Source organism: Anomaloglossus baeobatrachus, unplaced genomic scaffold, assembly GCF_048569485.1.
Source record: "Anomaloglossus baeobatrachus isolate aAnoBae1 unplaced genomic scaffold, aAnoBae1.hap1 Scaffold_414, whole genome shotgun sequence".
NCBI lineage: Eukaryota > Metazoa > Chordata > Amphibia > Anura > Aromobatidae > Anomaloglossus > Anomaloglossus baeobatrachus.
The window spans coordinates 165,679-186,060 of NW_027443475.1; the positions used below are offsets into that span (position 1 = coordinate 165,679).

Sequence of the window (20,382 nt, forward strand, 5' to 3'; positions counted from 1 at the left end):
GGGACAGCACAAAGTCCTTAGTCTGAGGGCCAGTTTCGGGGGGTCCCTTCTCCAGTTACCCCGGCAACTCCGTGATACCCTGGTTTTGGGACTAACTACTCATCTCAGTAACTGATCAATCACTCAGAACAGGGAACCCCTGAAGAAACCAAGCGCCTCCCAGTTTCAGATTGGACAGTTGAGCTGTCGCTCAACAAACGACCAGCTTGGCACGGCCCTGATTCCATAGAGAGGCAAAATTGTCACTCACTGCGTACAAGACAGAGGAGAAATTGTGACAGTGACTGCAAGGAGAAAATGCAACTACATTCTCCCAGCAGCTGCTCACTTCCAGTCACCAGCACAGTGGGAGAGGATGTAACAGTCACCACTCACTACATAGTGGGGGCACAGTAATCAACCCTCTTGTTCCTTGGCTGACAGCCTGTGAGCGGTAAGTGTTACTGTTTCCTGCACTGCATCGGTGACTGTATACGAGCGGCAGCAGGGAGAATGTAACTTCATTTTCTCCTTGCAGCTGGGAATGTGACTGTTCTCCTTGATATTTAATGGTGACTCTTCACTGAGGAAGGTTACCCGTGGAAAGGTCTCTACTCCATTCATCACTCCGCACATCCATTTCTCCTTTTTCCATTGTGTCTGCAGCGTTCTGCATATCTTTTCCCTGAATTTCAAAGCTGTAAAATAAATAATGTAAAAGTCACGGACAGAAGGAAAAGTCATGTGGAAGGTTCTAGATCAGACCTGGGCAAGGGGCGGCCCGCCTACTCTCTGTGACCGGCCCGCCTGGCTCAGGGCGTCCTTGCTGGCCGGTCAGTGATGAGGGCAATCTGACCTGTTCTCCAGAGCTCCAGGCTCCGGGAGGCCTGTGGTCAGATTGCCCTCATCACACGCTGCGTGCCGGGTAGGAAACAGAGGACAGATCCTGCAGCTCCGCACAGTCAGTGCAGGCAGCGGAACGCAGGAATCTCTCCTCTGTTGCTGTCCGGCACCTTTCTCTGTGACACACGCGCACCCTGATATCGTCAGTAAGGCACGTGTGTGTCATTTGAAAAGTTCCCGCCCGGCAGGAGAAGAAGCTGCAGTGGCGGGGGCCGTATGGAGAGAGGCAGCGGTTCCTAGGAATACAGCATTGGCGCAGACTGGGGATGTGAAAGTGAAGCTGCTCAGCAGGAGGCTCGTACGGAGGAGCCTGAGGAGGAGACAATAAGAAGAGAGGCGAGTGATTACTAATAACCTGCGGGGACAATGGGGGGGAGGGGGTTAACTGTTGACAAATAGTTGGGGTGTAGTGGTTTAGTATATGGGAATGTAGTTTTACAGGTGTGGTATATGGGGGGGTGTAGTATATAGTGGTATAGTTTTATAGGGGTGTAGTATAATACAGGTGTATGTAGGGGTGTAGTGATGTAAGTTATCACTGGTGTAGTATATAGTGATGTAGTGCTGCAGTTTATTACAGGTGTAGTATATAGTGATGTAGTATATTACAGGTGTATATAGGGGTGCAGTGATGTAGTATATAGTGGTATAGTATATAGAGGTGTAGTTTATTACAGGTGTAGTGTATAGGGATGTATATTACAGGTGTAATATGTGGCGGGTGTAGTGATGTAGTATATGGGGGATTGTGTGTGTATGTATGTATGTATACATTTTGTGTATTATATATATATATATATATATATATATATACATATATATATATATATATATATATATACACACACACATTATATATATATATATATATATATATATATACACACACACATTATATATATATATATATATATATATATATATATACACACACATTATATATATATATATATATATATATATATATATATACACACACACATTATATATATATATATATATATATATATATATATATATATATATATATATATATATATATATATATATATATATATATATATATATATATATATATATATATATATATATATAGTGGAACCGAGTTAATTATATTAGCCCGGCCCTCTAAAGCCATCCCAACTTCTCATGCGGCCCCATGGGAAAATTAATTGCCCACCCCTGTTCTAGATGGACGCTTCTGCTACCAGAGCCGTGTGGCCCCTGAGACCAATCCATGCATGGCCTCTACGCCTCCTATATCCCCCGTGCGGCCCCGGAGTCAGTTCAGCAGGGATAGAAGCAGACGTGGCAGGATCCACTTAGTGTGGTACATTATGACATTGGGATTTCCTTCATTGTCTTCACAATTTGGACGCCCTAATGCTTATTTTTCTGTCATTTTATAATTGTTTTAGTCAACAATGTGTATTTTTGAAAGCTTTCTTTTTGAGGTACATTAGTTTTATTCAATTTTTATTTTCTCTAAAGAAGTTGTCCGACATAAGCGCAAACATTTTTTATAAGCTATTCTGTGCTGTATTGTCATATAAGGCTACATGCGCACACTGCAGTTTTTTTCTGCACACAAACTGCAACCAAAACTGCACCTTGTCAGAGTGAGCCTGGAAATGTCCCAAAAACGCTTGTAATGTAGGTGCGTTTTTAGTGCGTTTTTTGTCATTGCGTTTTTTGAAGGAGAAACGAAATATGATAGGAAAGGATAATGGATAGATAGCTAGAATACATGATAGATTGTAAAAAATTGAAATATTAGTTAGATGGATGGATAGATAGATAATAAGAACATATAGATTAGATACAAAGAAAGAACAGAATACATAGAAAGAAATAACAATATAGCCAGCTTGGTTAGCTGTTTTTTTTTTTTATTGTTCGGGGGGGGGTTTGGGGGTAAAAAAAAAAATAACATGGGGTCCCCCCCATTTTTCATATCCAGTACAGGAACAGCAGCAGCTGCAACCCTCATCTGTCTGCTGTACCTTGGCTAGTTATGAAAAATAGAGGGGATGACCCCCTTTTTTTTTTAATTATTTGATTAAAAAATACAAAATATTACGTGGGGTACCCTCATTTTTAAAATACCAGCCAAGTTGCAGCAGATAACTGGGGGCTGATATTATTAGGGTGGAAAGGGCCATAAATACTTGGCCCTTTCCAGCCCACAGCTGCCCTAGAAGTGGCATATCCATAAGATGCGCCAATTCTGGCGCTGGATCCGGCTCTTCTCGTTGCCCTGGTGCGGTGGCTATCGGGGTATTAAGGGGTTAAAGGCAGACCATAGCTGCCACTAAGCCCTAGGTTAGTGATGGTATGCGTCTATGAGACACCCCACATCAACTCAAAACAGCCAAAAAAATCCTTTATTTGAAATAAAATAAAAAGCCCCTTCTTTCACCACTTTATTAACCCCCAAAACACCCCTCGAGGTCCAAAGTAATCCATATGAGGTCCCACGACGCTTCCAGCTCTGCTACATCCCTGTCCTGTCACAGCCAGCGGTCATACAGCATGGCTGCCATCTGTGAGTGTGGACAGAGCCGCAGCAATCAGAATGAACTAGGGTGAATCCCTGACGTCACAGCAGTACGACGGGTGTCGCAGCAATGACATCACGAGTTCACTGCAGTTCAAGCCTGATGTCTTCCAGCTGTCACAGCAAACCACCCAAGTGTCATCGGTGCCATCACTCAGGTGTTTGCTGTCACAGTTCGAGTCCTCCACCGCTGATAGAGCGACTCTCTTCAGTGCTGTACGATGTAGACACGCCCACCGCAGCTGTGATTGGTTGCAGTCAGACAGCGGTCACTCAGCATGGGGGCTCGTCTGACTGCAACCAATCACAGACGGGGGGAGGAGTCAATATGTATGAGGCTAATGAGCGGGTCCGAAAGAAGATGAGAGGCGGGGGAGCAGTGTGACAGCCGTGATCGGTGAGTATGTACTGCTTGGGGAGAAAGAGAGAGAGCGCAAGAGAGACAGAGAAACCAACACAGGCACAGACATGTCAAATTCACTCCAGCATTGATTTTGTCATTCTGGAACTAAGTTGGTGAGCTGCGTTTCTGTTGACAAAACCGCAGGTAAAACGCATGCAAAATGCTTGCCAAACGCACCAATTTGATCGCATGCGTTTTTCCTTCCCTTTTTGATGCCCTCATTGATTTCAACGGGTGACAAATGTTGACAAAAACGCAAGAAAGAATGAACATGCGGCATCTTTTTAGTCACAAACTTTTGACAAAAAAAAACGCTGACAAACTGCAAGGTGCACATTACAAATCTGACTTCTCATAGACTTTGCTGGGAAGTCAGATGCCAGAAAGTTCTGACAAAACTGCACCAAAAAACGCGGCAAAAACGCAGCGTGCGCATGTAGCCTAAATCACCCACACATTTTTTTTTTCTTTTCTAACTTTTGTTCCTCTTGAATTATCCCTTCATTCTCTGCAGACAGTTTATTTACCTTCAGCTCAACCAAACATGAAAACTTCCTATGCCGAACCTCACAGTGAGAGCTGGCCCCACCCGGCCTCACTGTCCAACCCCACCCTCTTCCCACCCTCTGCACACTCAGGCTATGTTCATGCAACCCCCCACCACACACACACACACACACACACACAATCGGGCTCTGCACCCCCCCCGCGCACACACACACACACACACATCGGGCTCTGCACCCCCCACACACATAGTGCTCTGACCCCCCCCCCCCCACACACACACACACAGGGCTCTGCACCCCCCCCCCACACACACACACATAGGGCTCTGCAACACCCCCCCCACACACACACATAGGGCTCTGCAACACCCCCCCACACACATAGGGCTCTGCAACCCCCCTCCCACACACACAGGGCTCTGCAACCCCCCTCCCACACACACACATAGGGCTCTGCACCCCCCCCCCACACACACACATAGGGCTCTGCAACCCCCCTCCCACACACACACACACATAGGGCTCTGCAACCCCCCTCCCACACACATAGGGCTCTGCAACCCCCCTCCCACACACACATAGGGCTCTGCAACCCCCCCACCACATAGGGCTCTGCAACCCCCCCACACACACATAGGGCTCTGCACCCCCCCCCCACACACACATAGGGCTCTGCACCCCCCCCACACACACACATAGGGCTCTGCACCCCCCCCCCCCCACACACACACACACAGGGCTCTCCACCCCCCCCACACACACACAGGGCTCTGCACCCCCACACACACAGGGCTCTGCACCCCCACACACACACACACACACACAGGGCTCTGCAACCCCCCCCCATATACTATAATGCACCCCATAGTCTTCCATATATAATACATAACCATATTCCTTCATATATTGTAATACACCCCATAGTCCTCAATATAGTATAATTCAGCCCTCATAGTCCTCCATATATTCTAATGCACTCTTCATATATTATAATGCATCCCTATAGTCCGCCATATAATATAATGTAACCACCCTAGTCCTCCATATCGTGTAATGCACCCGCCATAATCCTCCATATATTATATTGCACCCCCATAGCCCTCCACTAACTATTATGGCCATTGGCCACCAATGTACTCACTAATTATATATATTTTATATATATATATATATATATATATACACACAATAAAAGAAAAATAATCATGAAAATGCCTAAATGAGACCCGATGTAAGTGGGCTCTTACTCAAAAACTAAGAGAAAACCTATATTTATAAGATGAGTAAAGGGAGCCAAGAAAAATATTTATTATATAATAAAATAGAAACCTTTATTAGAAAAATATTAAAAACAAGGAAAAAAGAAGAGGACACTGACATAGGATCAAGGTTGTCAAAAAATTATGCGTACAAATATAGGCATATACACACCAAAAAAATATTAATAATGAGACACACAAAGTCAGAACAAATGAATGCTGCTGAACATATGAGGAGAAAAAGGAAATCTCCTCCAAAAGTTAAATACACTGGAAGAAAAATTATTATTCCCAACAGGCTAGTCTCCTTTATAGACCTCTATATAAGTATCCCAAAAAAAGGGAGTTTTTTTGTTTGCTATGGAAAAGCAACAGTCAGTTGGTGACTGTATATAGGGATGGTTGCCACACAAAGCATAAAGCCACACTTATATCCACGCCATAATGGCACATAGTAGGGCCAGCGAACCAACTAAAGGAGTACTATAAAGATACCTACATGGAAATTCGGATTTAAGGAAACCAGGAATGAAACAATGGAAAAGACCTAAAAAGATTGCATGTGCTGGGATAGAACCTGAAGGGATTCAAAACAGAGACCCCATAGATATGTAGATTGCTGCCATGCCTGACTTACATCATATAAATACATTCGCCAAGGGGTACTTCTTTTTGGTTCTCTGGTTGTCCCATTTGAGCACACGCTATACCATAGGTAATTCTATTGCTGCGTTTTGGATCCACCATCTTTTTTCTTCCTATCTTCGCTTTACTTTGGGTTTTCTTTCTTTGAAAGTAACCCTTATAGCTGCTTCACCGACCTCATTATCTGCCATTATGGCGAATGTATTTATATGATGTAAGTCGGGCATGGCAGCAATCTACATATCTATGGGGTCTCTGTTTTGAATCCCTTCAGGTTCTATCCCAGCACATGCAATCTTTTTAGGTCTTTTCCATTGTTTCATTCCTGGTTTCCTTAAATCCGAATTTCCATGTAGGTATCTTTATAGTACTCCTTTAGTTGGTTCGCTGGCCCTACTATGTGCCATTATGGCGTGGATATAAGTGTGGCTTTATGCTTTGTGTGGCAACCATCCCTATACACAGTCACCAACTGACTGTTGCTTTTCCATAGCAAACAAAAAAAACTCCCTTTTTTTGGGACACTTCTATAGAGGTCTATAAAGGAGACTAGCCTGTTGGGAATAATAATTTTTCTTCCAGTGTATTTAACTTTTGGAGATTTCCTTTTTCTCCTCATATGTTCAGCAGCATTCATTTGTTCTGACTTTGTGTGTCTCATTATTAATATTTTTTTTACAACCTTGATCCTATGTCAGTGTCCTCTTCTTTTTTCCTTGTTTTTAATATTTTTCTAATAAAGATTTCTATTTTATTATATAATAAATATTTTTCTTGGCTCTCTTTACTCATCTTATAAATATAGGTTTTATATATATATATATATATATATATATATATATATATATATATATATATATATATATATATATATATATATATATATATATACATACATACATACATTATATATACATATATATATATATATATATATATATATATTCACACACATACATACAGTATATATATATAAAAAAAGAAAGACAAACCTCTCCTCTTTCCCGCACTGCTCCGGTCTCTGCAGTGGTGCGTGTTCTGCAGCTCTGCACAGCTCGGCACAGCGGGCACACAGTAGTGACGTCATCGCACCCCCCTGTGCTGAGACGCCAGATCTCAAACACCGAAGCAGAACGATGGAGGAGGAAGCAGAGAGCTGCATCTTTCATCATTGCTTTCAACTGTGGTGACATCTGCAATGCTGAGCAGGGGAATGAATGGTGCCAGCGCTGACATCACCCCCCCCCCCAGGATTTCTGCTTAATTTGTTATCTTACACCACACTGGGCGGCTGCAAAAACATCAAAAAGCTGTTTCAAATGTATAATTTTTTTTAATGTTTTCTTTGGATTTTTTTGTATGAAAATTTTTTTTGATTTATACAAAACCTTTTTGATCTTATTCACTTTCTTTTCTCCCAGTTTGGGGTGTTGAGTAGAGATGAGGGAACCTGTGAAAGTTCGGTTCGGCGGCAGCAGTCGTACCTCCACTAGTTGGAAATTGACCCGAACCCCAATGGAAGTCACTGATTGGCCGTTCGAGTCTCCGCCCACATAATGCCAGCCATAAGCAGAATATTTCCAGGAGAGGGTGGGCGGGGTTTTACCTCCAGTGTGAGCAGTTCAAACACTGCAAGAGGCTCGCACCGGGCTGAGCACCGAGCGTACCTGAGCACAGCGATGCTGGCACCATTGCTCAGCTTACATAAAGCATCTAAACTCTTTTTTTTGTTTTTTCTTAAAGTTGGCATTTGGCTAGAAAAAAAAAAAAAAAACGAACACCGAACATCGGGATCGCTCATCTCTAGTCCTGAGATCCTCTGCTCGCTGATATAATACACTGGGCTCTATATTGTGATTATTTGTCCATCAGTGTAGACCTCGTATGTGCACACACCGCTTCATAGACTCCGGCGAGTGCGAACATGCTCCGGTGCTCGGAACAAGCATTTTGATGCTCGGACGGGATCGACTTGTTTACTGAGTATAGTGGAAGTCAATAGACAGATATATAATAGATAGATATATAGATAGACAGATAATAGTGATAAATAGATAATAGATAGATATGTGATAGATAATACAGACATATAATAGATAGATCACTGCACTGACCCTTTCTCCTGTGTTCTGCGCTGATCTTCGGCCTCGTCCTCCTCACGGATTTATACCAGCTGTCTGATAGATAAATTAGATGGAGAGTTAATAGTGATAGATTTGGATAGAAAATAGATAATTAGATAATAGTTAATAGAGATAGACAGATCGATGATAGATGGATATGTGATATATAATACAGATAAATAGATGATAGATGGAGAGATATATAAAAGATAATATAATATATATTTATTCATTTACGGTATATAGCGCTATTAATTCCATAGCGCTTTACATACATTGGCAACACTGTCCCCATTGGGGCTCACAATCTAGAGTCCCTATCTGTAGGTCTTTGGAGTGTGGGAAGAAACCAGAGAATCCGGAGAAAACCCACACAAACACGGGGAGAACATACAAACTCCTTGCAGATGTTTTCCTTGGTGTTATCTGAACCCAGGCCCCCAGCATTGCAAGACTGCAGTGCTAACCACTGAGCCACCATGCCGCCCCTTAGATATAGATAGATAGAGAATAGAGATAGATAATATATAGTGATGAGCGGACTCTCAGATCCCCGGGAGGCAGGTCTGACTTGCCCACCCCAGGGCTATGGGACACCCGGTGCCGGGCCGGACTAGTCCGGTGGTAGTCAGTGGTGGCTGGGCCCGGCTCCGTGGCCCTGGTGGGTGTCAGTAAAATATGTGGCTAGATGAATAAAGTTTGTGTTCGTGACGCCACCTGTGGTCTGCGGCTATTAAGCCGCCGCTGCTGTGTGAGGCCTCCGAGGTGATGTTATGGCAGCAATGGTGGTACTGCTCCCCACAGGTGGAGCGGAGCCCCGGGGATACTGTTAATGCTCGTGGAAATCTATGAGGTGGTGTGGCTAACACGGTGCAGGGCCGACAGGCGGTGAAAGAACCAGGCATAAACAACAGTCTCTTTACCTTTTCCTCTTTACTTTGGAAACAGTCCAGTCCTGGGAGACCGTTACAGGTGGTGATGGGGATCCGGTCGGCCTGGAAGTATTTGGGGTGATCTCTCTGGCCAGCTGAGTATGAGGCCTACTCCTGTACTTTGCTTTGTTACGATAGGACCCTGCTTCTCTGAATCCAGCAATGGCCCTCTGTGCTGCTGGGACTGTTGGTGCGTCCCTTTCCCTCTGTAGCAGGCTGCGCAGGCTCCCTCTCTGGTGCTTCTCTGCTGTAATCCACACCGGCCTTGATGCTGCAGCTGTACTTTTGGGATGTTTATGGGCCAGGTGCTTGCAGCTCTCCTGCCCTTCGGATTCGGCTACCAGGGAGTATTTTAAGCCCTGGTGGCTACAGACTCCGATGTCCGAGTCTCTCCGCTGCCTCTCAGCTACTCCTGCTTCTCTGGGCCAAGCTACTCTAGCTCTAGGCCCCAGATTCACAGGACAGCTCACTCTGCGTCTGTTCACTTCTACTGCTCTCTACAGACTGACCACTACTTCCTCCCTCAGACCAGGCTTAAGGGGATGCTCCCTGGAATCCCAGGTTCAGCGCTCCCCCTGCTGGCCGGAGGGAGAACTGCGTTGGGTGTTAAACTTGCTGGCCAATGGATCTCCCAATTACCTCCAGGCTCAGCATTAACCCTTTGGGAGGGCAATGCTGTTGTGGCGACCAGGTCCTGGGGCGCCACACTCCCCCTTAGTTAAATTCAGTACTCCCGGACTGTGGAAACAAACATAACATGTTACAACATTTCATCCCATTATGGGAGGCGCATTACTTAAACGTTACAAACTTAAACACTACTATAAGAGTCCAGTGTGGCTCCCCGTCGGGTGTCCATTACACTGCTCCATGGGGGACCCGCCGCGATCCAACCCCCAACGTAGGCTCTGGGCGTGCATCAGAGCATTGATGACCCCACTCTATGCACGCCGGACGGGTTTTTCTTCAGGGGTGTTGAGCACACTGGTGCTAACTATGAACAATTTAGGTGTTGGCCACCCATAGTCCAGTGGCCCAATTGTCCATTTACTTAATCACCTAAGACAAAAAGCATTTTATACACAATATTACAGACATTTCACATAACTATTTACATTCTGTTAGGTATTTTACTTTCTATATTCTATACCTTGGAGGGGGCTGTCCCCGAGTGCTACGTTGGGACCGGCGTAGCTCTGGGGTTTGTCCCTGACTACTTAGAGTGTCTGCCCCCCGTGTGATTGGTAGGCCTAACCCTGACAGGGATACATGTCGGTTGCCTACGGGATCTCAGATTCGCCAAGGGTACGGCAGGTTCACCACTGGTAGGGGGTTGAACCTCCTGTTCCACTGCTGGCGTGTCACCTCGTGTTGGAGCGGCCGGTTCTTTAGGTGGATCTGGAACCTCTTCTGTTTCTGGCTCGACCAACTGCGGGAACGTCAAGACTGGTACCACTATGGCATTGTTTATTCGGGTCCAAGTTTTGGGGAATTTTCCAAGGATGGTTTGGATCATCTCTTCCTCTTTTTCTTGACTTTGGGGACTTTCTCGTACTACTTCTACTTCTTTTTGGGTTCTGCACCGTTCAGGGCACGCTTTCAGGCGGTCTCGAGAAATTGCTTGATAGGTCTTGCCTTCATCCTTGCTTATGAGGCATACCTTACTATTGTCAAAGTTGGAGGGGATAATGGTGTAGGGCTCGTTTTCCCACTGATCATCCAATTTATGCGTCCTCCGCTTCTTCTTGAGGACTTGTTCTCCAGGTGCTAAGGGAGTTGCTGGGGCTGTTTGATTGTAATGCTGCTCTTGTCTCGTTCTTGCTTGAGACAGGCTCCTCTCTACGCATTCCTGGATCTTACAGTACCGCTGCTGCCGCTCTGTATCCCAATCCTCTATTTCCTGAACCGCCTCAGGTGACACAGTCCCCATCTCCAAGTCTACAGGTAACTTGCCAGGTCTGGCTCGCATCAGGTAAGCAGGGCTGCAGTTGGTCGAATTTACTGGGATATGGTTGTACAAGTCTACCAAATCTGGTAACTTTTCTGGCCATTGGTTTCTTTCTTCCAAAGGTAGAGTCTTGAGCATATCAATAACCACATGGTTCATCTTCTCGCACAATCCATTGGTTTGGGGGTGGTACGGTGTGGTTCTGATTTTCTTACAACCGTACATGTTACAGAACTCTTGGAACACTTCTGCCTCGAATGCAGGACCTTGATCAGTCAGTACCCTTTCAGGGTAACCGTGAGGTCGACAAAAGTAGGCCTGAAACGCTCTCGCTGCTGTTCTGGCCGTCTGGTCCTTCACGGGCACTACTACCAGGAAACGCGAGTAATGGTCCACAATGGTGAGGGCGTACACATAGCCTGACTGGCTCGGTGTTAACTTCACGTGGTCCAGGGCCACCAACTCCAGGGGCTGCTTCGTGACAATTGGCTGTAGGGGAGACCTCTGGCTGGCATCATCTTTCCGCCTCAGATTACACGGACCACAGTCTCGGCACCACTTCTCGACTGTCTTTCTCATGTGCACCCAGTAGAACCGATCACGGAGTAGGGTCTCCAACTTCTTCCACCCGAAGTGTCCTGCGTTATCATGATAAGCTGCTAGGACCATTGGAGCATCCCTCTGTGGGACCACTATCTGCCAGACAAGTTCATTCGTTCGCCAGTTGACATATCTCTTGCAGAGCTTGCCTTGGTAGGTAAACAGTCGTCCCCTCTCCTTCCACAACTGCTGGGCTTCTTCTGGAGCATCTGGGCCAAGATGAGTCTCAGCTTGTGCTAGCTTTTCCTTGACCAATCGCACAGCCGGGTCACCGTTCTGTGTCTCTTCCCAATTATGGTGGAGTAATGGGTTGACCGAGACCTCGTGCTGGCTCGAGCGCTTCACTCCCACAGCATGCTCACACTGGGAAACACCCTGATGATGGAAAGCCGGTAACTTCGTGTTCATCCAGGTCTTCTCCAGATTCGGGTAAGTGAGGCATTCTGGACAGCGCATCAGCATTGTTAGTCTTCTTGCCAGCCCGATACTTGATTGTAAAGTCAAAGTTAGACAGCCGGGCCATCCATCGCTGTTCCAACGCACCTAACTTGGCTGTTGCCAGGTGTGTCAACGGATTGTTGTCCGTGAAGATGGTGAACTTGGCCGACGCCAGATAGTGCTTGAAGCGTTCAGTCACTGCCCAAACAATAGCGAGGAACTCCAGCTTGAAGGAACTGTAGTTTTCTGGATTCCTTTCTGTGGGCCGAAGCTTCCTACTGGCGTACGCTATCACCCTCTCTCTGCCTCCCTGCACCTGGGACAGAACTGCTCCCAGTCCCACGTTGCTGGCATCTGTATACAGTACAAACGGCTGGCTGTAGTCAGGGTAGGCCAGAATTTCTTCTCCCGTGAGAGCCCCTTTCAGCCGGACAAAGGATGTTTCTAGTTGGCTGCTGCATTCAAATGGAGGGCTCTGCTTCTTAGCCTGCTTTGGCTGGCCCACCAGGAGATCTTGAAGGGGCGCTGCTATCTTGGTGAAACCATCAATGAACCTTCGGTAGTAGCCCACCAGCCCAAGGAACTGCCGCACCTCCTTTACCGTGGTGGGTCTTGGCCAGTCCTTGATTACGGTGACTTTCTCCGGATCAGGTGCCACACCTTCTGCGCTGACCACATGACTCAGGTACTGTACCTTTGGCTTCAAGAGGTGACATTTGGACGGCTTTATCTTCAGGCCATATTTCGACAAGGACTCAAACACTTCTGCTAAGTACCTCAGGTGGTCTTCATAAGTCTTGGAGTAGACTATGACGTCATCCAGGTACAATAGCACGGTTTCAAAGTTGTTGTGGCCCAAGCAGCACTCCATCAACCTTTGGAATGTCCCTGGGGCGTTGCAGAGCCCGAATGGCATACAGTTGAACTCACAGAGGCCCATTGGTGTCGTGAATGCAGTCTTCTCCTTGTCCGCCTCTGCCACGGGAACCTGCCAATACCCACTGGTGAGATCCAAGGTGGAGAAATAGTTAGCTGACTTTAAGGCTGTTAGTGACTCCTCTATTCTAGGCAGTGGATAAGCATCTTTATGTGTAATGCGGTTAATTTGCCTGTAATCTACACACATTCTCATTGTACCATCTTTTTTCTTTACGAGCACTAGTGGAGCTGCCCAGGGGCTACAACTATCTCGGATAACCCCAGCCTCCTTCATTTCCCGTAACATTTCTTTGGCACGCTGATACTGTGCGGGGGGTACAGGGCGGTATCTCTCTTTAATGGGATGATGATCACCCGTGGGGATTTGATGTTTAACCCCTTTCACCTGCCCAAAATCTAGGGGGTGTTTGCTGAAGACCCGTTCGTACTCCTGTACCACCCGGTAAACCCCATGCTTTTGGTGTGAGGGGGTGGAGTCGGTGCCCACATGTAATTTTTGGCACCAGTCTTCCAGCTGCCCCTTGGAGCCATTGTCTTCCGCCTGGTCGGACGGGATCAAGGGTTCCACTGCTTTGATGGTATTGTTGCTGACAGTGTACAGTTTTGCTACAGTGGCGTACCGGGGCAATTTGGCTTCCTCCTCCCCACAATTCAGGACACGGACGGGCACTCTCCCCTTGCGGACGTCTGCTACCCCTCTGGCTATCAGGACTAGAGTTGAGCGCGGTTCGTGGTTCGTGGTTCTCCAGTTCTAGGCTCGAGTGATTTTGGGGCATGTTCTAGATCGAACTAGAACTCGAGCTTTTTGCAAAAGCTCGATAGTTCTAGAAACGTTCGAGAACGGTTCTAGCAGCCAAAAAACAGCTAAATCATAGCTTGGTTTCTGCTGTAATAGTGTAAGTCACTCTGTGAATCAAACTATTATCACATTTCAGTGTATAGTGTGCGTGAACAGCGCCTTCAGATCACTGCTGTTTCTATAATGGCGATCGCCATTTTTTTTTTTTTTCTTGTCTTCCTTCCCTAAGCGCGCGCGTCTTGTGGGGCGGGCCAGCATGTCAGCCAATCACAGACACACACACAGCTAAGTGGACTTTGAGCCAGAGAAGCAACGGCATGTGTGATAGGATCTGCATGTCACATGTCCCTGCATTATAAAACCGGACATTTTCTTCACGGACGCCATTATCTGCCTTCTGCGTCTTTGGTGTCAGACATCACTGTCGCAGCTCCGTCCTCCTGAGTCCTATAGCCGATACAGCTGTATGCGCTGCATACACAGCGTTAGACAGCATAGGGAGAGCACTTTATAGCAGTCCTTTTAAGGGCTCAAACCGGCAGGGTCAGAGTTAAGGTGACAGGTCCTGAAAACAGCGCCAGCGTCTGTGCAGCCAAGGTCAGGGATTTCCTCCCTGCATTTCACCATTAGGAGGGAATAGAAAGGCAGGCTTCCATTCCTCTACCCAGAGCACCACAATCCTGCCACTGTACCCTCTTGTCCTCTGCACACTCCAACTCATAACTAAGCCATTATACTAGCAAACACTCAGTGTACCTAGTGGCATCCTATCTGTGGCTATTGGACTTTGCTATAGTCCCACTAGTGCCAAGACATTTGCAGAGCGCGTCTGCCTGCGTTGCACACTCCAACTAATTATAACTAAGCCATTATACTAGCAAACACTCAGTGTACCTAGTGGCATCCTATACGTGGCTATTGGACTTTGCTATAGTCCCACTAGTGCCAAGACATTTGCAGAGCGCATCTGCCTGCGTTGCACACTCCAACTAATTATAACTAAGCCATTATACTAGCAAACACTCAGTGTACCTAGTGGCATCCTATACGTGGCTATTGGACTTTGCTATAGTCCCACTAGTGCCAAGACATTTGCAGAGCGCATCTGCCTGCGTTGCACACTCCAACTAATTATAACTAAGCCATTATACTAGCAAACACTCAGTGTACCTAGTGGCATCCTATACGTGGCTATTGGACTTTGCTATAGTCCCACTAGTGCCAAGACATTTGCAGAGCGCATCTGCCTGCGTTGCACACTCCAACTAATTATAACTAAGCCATTATACTAGCAAACACTCAGTGTACCTAGTGGCATCCTATACGTGGCTATTGGACTTTGCTATAGTCCCACTAGTGCCAAGACATTTGCAGAGCGCATCTGCCTGCGTTGCACACTCCAACTAATTATAACTAAGTTGCATTGTCAGGGATATTTATTCTTTATTATTCTGCTGTTAATAAAGCTAGACCACCACTGCAATCTTCACCACCTCTCAATTTTTACTACCACATTTTCAGTCCACAATCTTGTCGCAATCAACATGAGTGGCAAAATGACAGATGCTGGTGGAAAGGGGAAGAGGCGTGGTGGAAAAGGCAAAAAAGGTTTTGTCCGTGGGGAAGGTGGCAAAGCTCCATTATCATCTGCTGAAGATAGACCATCTACCAGCAAAAGTAAGATGTCTACTACTTACCGTGGACAATCCGATGTGCTCCCTTTTTTACGGACACGAACAACAGGAAGAAAGGTAGATGATGGGCAAAAAAGGAAAATGCTTGAATGGATCTCAAGTGGTCCAACAAGTGCCCTCTCAGCCACTTCAAGTACCGCATCCAAAAAACACCAGTCCTCTGAGTTGTCATCCCAATCACACTTGATTTCTCCTAGCTCTGAAGTCTCCATCAGCCCTGCACAGTATGGTGGAACTGAGATGGCTGAGTCTGCAGAGCTGTTCAGTCACACTATAGCCTGGGAATCAGAGGTCTGCTCCCAAGCTACAGTGAGTACAGAACAGGAAATGGTCTGCAGTGATGCCCAGAACCTTTGTGACTATGATTCAGGCCGTGAGGACCAAGTTTCTGAGCATAATGTTGACCCTTTGTCACAAACTGTAACACCTGTGGTTATAGACAATGAGGAACATACTGATGAAGATGAGACGCAGATACCCGATTGGGATGACAACTTAAATATTCGGTCAGGGCAAGAAGAGGCTCGGTCTGAGGGGGAGGGGAGTGCAAACACAACAATTGATGATGACGTTCTAGATCCCACCTACTGTCAACCCCCAGTCAGGCACACGAGGAGGTCAACAGAGGCGGTGGAGGAGGATGCAACCGACGACAAAGTTACCTTGCGCCTTCCTGGACAGAGTCGGAGCACTGGTAGCACGTCTACAACTGCATCCTCAGCCACCACTCTGCCTATGAGCATTATTCGGGGTGGATCAACAGGTCGCATGGCCTCTAAGCCTTGCCTAGCCTGGTCCTTTTTTGACATCGAAAAAGATCGCCCAAATCATGTGATATGTAACATTTGTCATGATTCTCTTAGTAGAGGTCAAAACCTCAGCAGTTTGACAACTTCTTCCATGAATCGTCACATGAATAAATATCATAAGTCCCGGTGGGAAGCTCACCGTGCTGCAATGCGGCCTAGCGGAGCGAACCATCCACCGCCCGCCCCTTCCAGTGCATCCGCGCGCTCTTCATCTTCTAGGACTGTGGGGACAGCTGTCACACCTGTTTTTCCACGCAAAACTTCCACCATTGTAACCGCAACAGGCAGTTTGCTTGTAAGGTCGTCAGTTGGTTTGGAAGGGGAAACAAGTGAGTGTGTACAGCTCTCTCAGACATCGATAGCACCAACGTTGGATCAAGGCAACATCATGTCTCCGCCTGCACTTTCCTCACAAACCTGCATTTTTCCAGGGACACCCTACTCAACACCATCTACACACAGCAGCCAGATCTCTGTCCCTCAGATGTGGTCAAATAAAAGGCCACTTCCTCCGACCCATGACAAAGCTAAGAGGTTGACTCTATCCCTCTTGTAAGCTGTTGGCTACCGAAATGCTGCCTTTCCGCCTAGTGGACACACAGGATTTTAGAGACCTTATGTCTGTCGCTGTGCCCCAGTACCAGATGCCTAGTCGCCACTACTTCTCTAAGAAAGGTGTGCCCGCGCTACACCAGCATGTCGCACACAACATCACCGCTTCCTTGAGAAACTCTGTGTGTGAACGGGTGCATTTCACCACCGATACTTGGACCAGTAAGCATGGACAGGGACGTTACATGTCGCTGACTGGGCACTGGGTAACTATGGTGATAGATGTTGAAGGGTCTGCTGCACAAGTCTTGCCGTCCCCACGACTTGTGTGTCAATCCTATGTCTGTCCAAGTTCCGCCACAGCTTCTGCATCCTCCACCTCATCTGGGTCCTCCACCTCCGCCCCAAGCCTGCCTGGTCAGGCCACCAGCGTTCTCACTGCGCAGAAGGAATCACGCACCCCTCATTACTATGCTGGCAGCAGAGCGCAACGGTATCAGGCGGTCTTTAGCTTGACATGTCTTGGGAATAAGAGTCACACAGCTGAGGAGTTGTGGTCAGCTCTGCGGTCCGAGTTTAATAAATGGTTGTCTCCACTCAACCTGCAGCCTGGTAAGGCCGTGTGCGACAATGCTGCAAACCTGGGTGCGGCACTTCGCCTGGGCAAGGTGACACACGTACCTTGTATGGCTCACGTGTTGAACCTTGTCGTCCAGCAATTTTTAACACACTATCCCGGCCTAGATGGCCTTCTGAACAGGGCACGAAAACTGTCAGCTCACTTCCGCCGTTCAAGCGCCGCAGCAGAGCGACTTGCATCGCTCCAGAAGTCTTTCGGCCTGCCGGTTCATCGCCTGAAATGCGATGTGGCGACACGCTGGAATTCAACTCTCCACATGTTACAGCGACTGTGGCAGCACCGCAGAGCCCTGGTGCAATACGTCATGACGTATAGCCTGGGCCAACGAGATGCAGAGGTGGGGCAGATCACCCTGATGGAGTGGTCTCAGATCAAGGACCTATGCACCCTTCTGCACAGTTTCGACATGGCGACGAATATGTTTAGCTCTGACAATGCCATTATCAGCATGACGATTCCAGTCATTTACATGCTGGAGCACACGCTAAACACTATTCGGAGTCAGGGGGTGGGACAACATGAAGGGGAGGAACTACAGGAGGATTCATATGCGCAAGGGACAACAACATCACCAAGGTCCAGACGTTCATCATCACCAACGCAGCAGGCATGGGACCATGGGGGACAGGGATCGACAAGGGCGCATAGTAGCAGGCGAAATGTTGAGCAAGGTGCAGGAGAACATGAAGAAATGGAGGACGAACTGTCCATGGACATGGAAGACTCAGCGGATGAGGGAGACCTTGGTCAAATTTCAGTTGAAAGAGGTTGGGGGGAGATGTCAGAGGAAGAAAGAACGGGTAGCACCTCTATGCCACAAACACAGCGTGGACTTGGTCCGCATGGCTGCGCAAGACACATGAGTGCCTTTTTGTTGCACTACCTCCAACATGACAGTCGTATTGTCAAAATTAGAAGTGATGATGACTACTGGATTGCCACACTATTAGATCCCCGGTACAAGTCCAAATTTTGTGACATAATTCCAGCCATAGAAAGGGACGCACGTATGCAGGAGTATCAGCAGAAGCTGTTACTCGATCTTAGCTCGGCTTTTCCACCAAACAACCGTGCAGGTGCAGGGAGGGAATCTCCCAGTTGTAACTTGACAAACATGGGACGGTCTCGTCATCTTCAACAGTCTACCCGTACCAGTAGGACCGTATCTGGTGCCGGTAACAGCAATTTTATGGAATCTTTTCATAATTTTTTTAGACCCTCTTTTGCAAGGCCACCAGAGACAACAAGTCTGACACATAGTCAACGGCTGGAGAGGATGATACAGGAGTATCTCCAAATGAACATCGATGCCATGACTGTGCAACTGGAGCCTTGCTCCTTTTGGGCTTCAAACCTAGAAAAATGGCCAGAGCTCGCAACTTACGCCTTGGAGATTTTGTCGTGTCCAGCTGCCAGCGTTGTCTCTGAACGTGTATTCAGTGCTGCTGGGTGTGTGCTGACAGATAAGCGCACGCGTCTGTCCAGTGACAATGTGGACAGACTGACGTTCATCAAAATGAACAAGTCATGGATCCAGAAGGAATTTACTACCCCTGTGTCATCCTGGGGAGAGTAAATGCTTGTTGATTTGGAATGTGCTTGATGCAAATCAAAACATCCTGTTTGCAACTAGGGCACAAGTGCTGCCACTGATAAGGTGCCTGTGTGGGGCCCAATTTTTGGAAAAAAGGGAGACTCCGCTTGGAGTAACCCTTGCTTACATTGTTTTTAAAAGAAGCCAAGATGAACAGAGCTGGGATCAGGAAAGACTTTGCTACCTACCCCGGTGTCATCCTGGGGACGGATAAGAATGGCGTATTTTTGAATGTGCTTGATGCAAATCAAAACATCCTGTTTGCAACTAGGGCCCAAGTGCTGCCACTGATGGGGTGGGTGTCTGTGTGGCCCAATTTTTGGAAAAAAGGGAGACTCCGCTTGGAGTAACCCTTGCTTGCTGTGTTTTTAAAAGAAGCCAAAATGAACAGAGCTGGGATCAGGAAAGACTTTGCTACCTACCCCGGTGTCATCCTGGGGACGGATAATAATGGCGTATTTTTGAATGTGCTTGATGCAAATGTAGCTGTGAAGTGTACAACTAGGGCACAAGTGCTGCCACTGAATGGGTGGGTGTGTGTGGGGCACAATTTTTGGAAAAAAAGGGAGACTCCGCTTGGAGTAACCCTTGCTTACATTGTTTTTAAAAGAAGCCAAGATGAACAAGTCATGGGTCAGCAAAGACTTTATCTACCTACCCCGGTGTCATCCTGGGGACGGATAAGAATGGCGTATTTTGGAATGTGCTTGATGCAAATCTAGCTGTGAAGTGTACAACTAGGGCACAAGTGCTGCCACTGAATGGATGGGTGTGTGTGGGGCACAATTTTTGGAAAAAAAGGGAGACTCCGCTTGGAGTAACCCTTGCTTGCTGTGTTTTTAAAAGAAGCCAAGATGAACAGAGCTGGGATCAGGAAAGACTTTGCTACCTACCCCGGTGTCATCCTGGGGACGGATAAGAATGGCGTATTTTGGAATGTGCTTGATGCAAATCTAGCTGTGAAGTGTACAACAAGGGCACAAGTGCTGCCACTGAATGGGTGGGTGTGTGTGGGGCACAATTTTTGGAAAAAAAGGGAGACTCCGCTTGGAGTAACCC

At 47.0% G+C, this 20,382-nt stretch overlaps 1 protein-coding gene across 4 annotated transcripts in view; it reads right to left on the bottom strand.

The window, feature by feature from the left end:
* The window catches only part of LOC142277928 (uncharacterized), a 154,413-nt gene that overhangs the window by 38,385 nt on the left and 95,646 nt on the right, over positions 1-20,382 (bottom strand). The window contains exons 3-4 of one of the 4 annotated variants that reach the window (XR_012741008.1): positions 8,370-8,432; positions 577-677 (exon numbers count right to left, since the gene is read on the bottom strand). The exons of 2 other annotated variants lie outside the window; for them this stretch is intronic. The gene's annotated coding sequence lies outside the window, so the exon portion shown is untranslated. The remainder of the gene's footprint in view (positions 1-576; positions 678-8,369; positions 8,433-20,382) is intronic. One more of the 4 variants, XR_012741009.1, reaches the window with a different exon arrangement.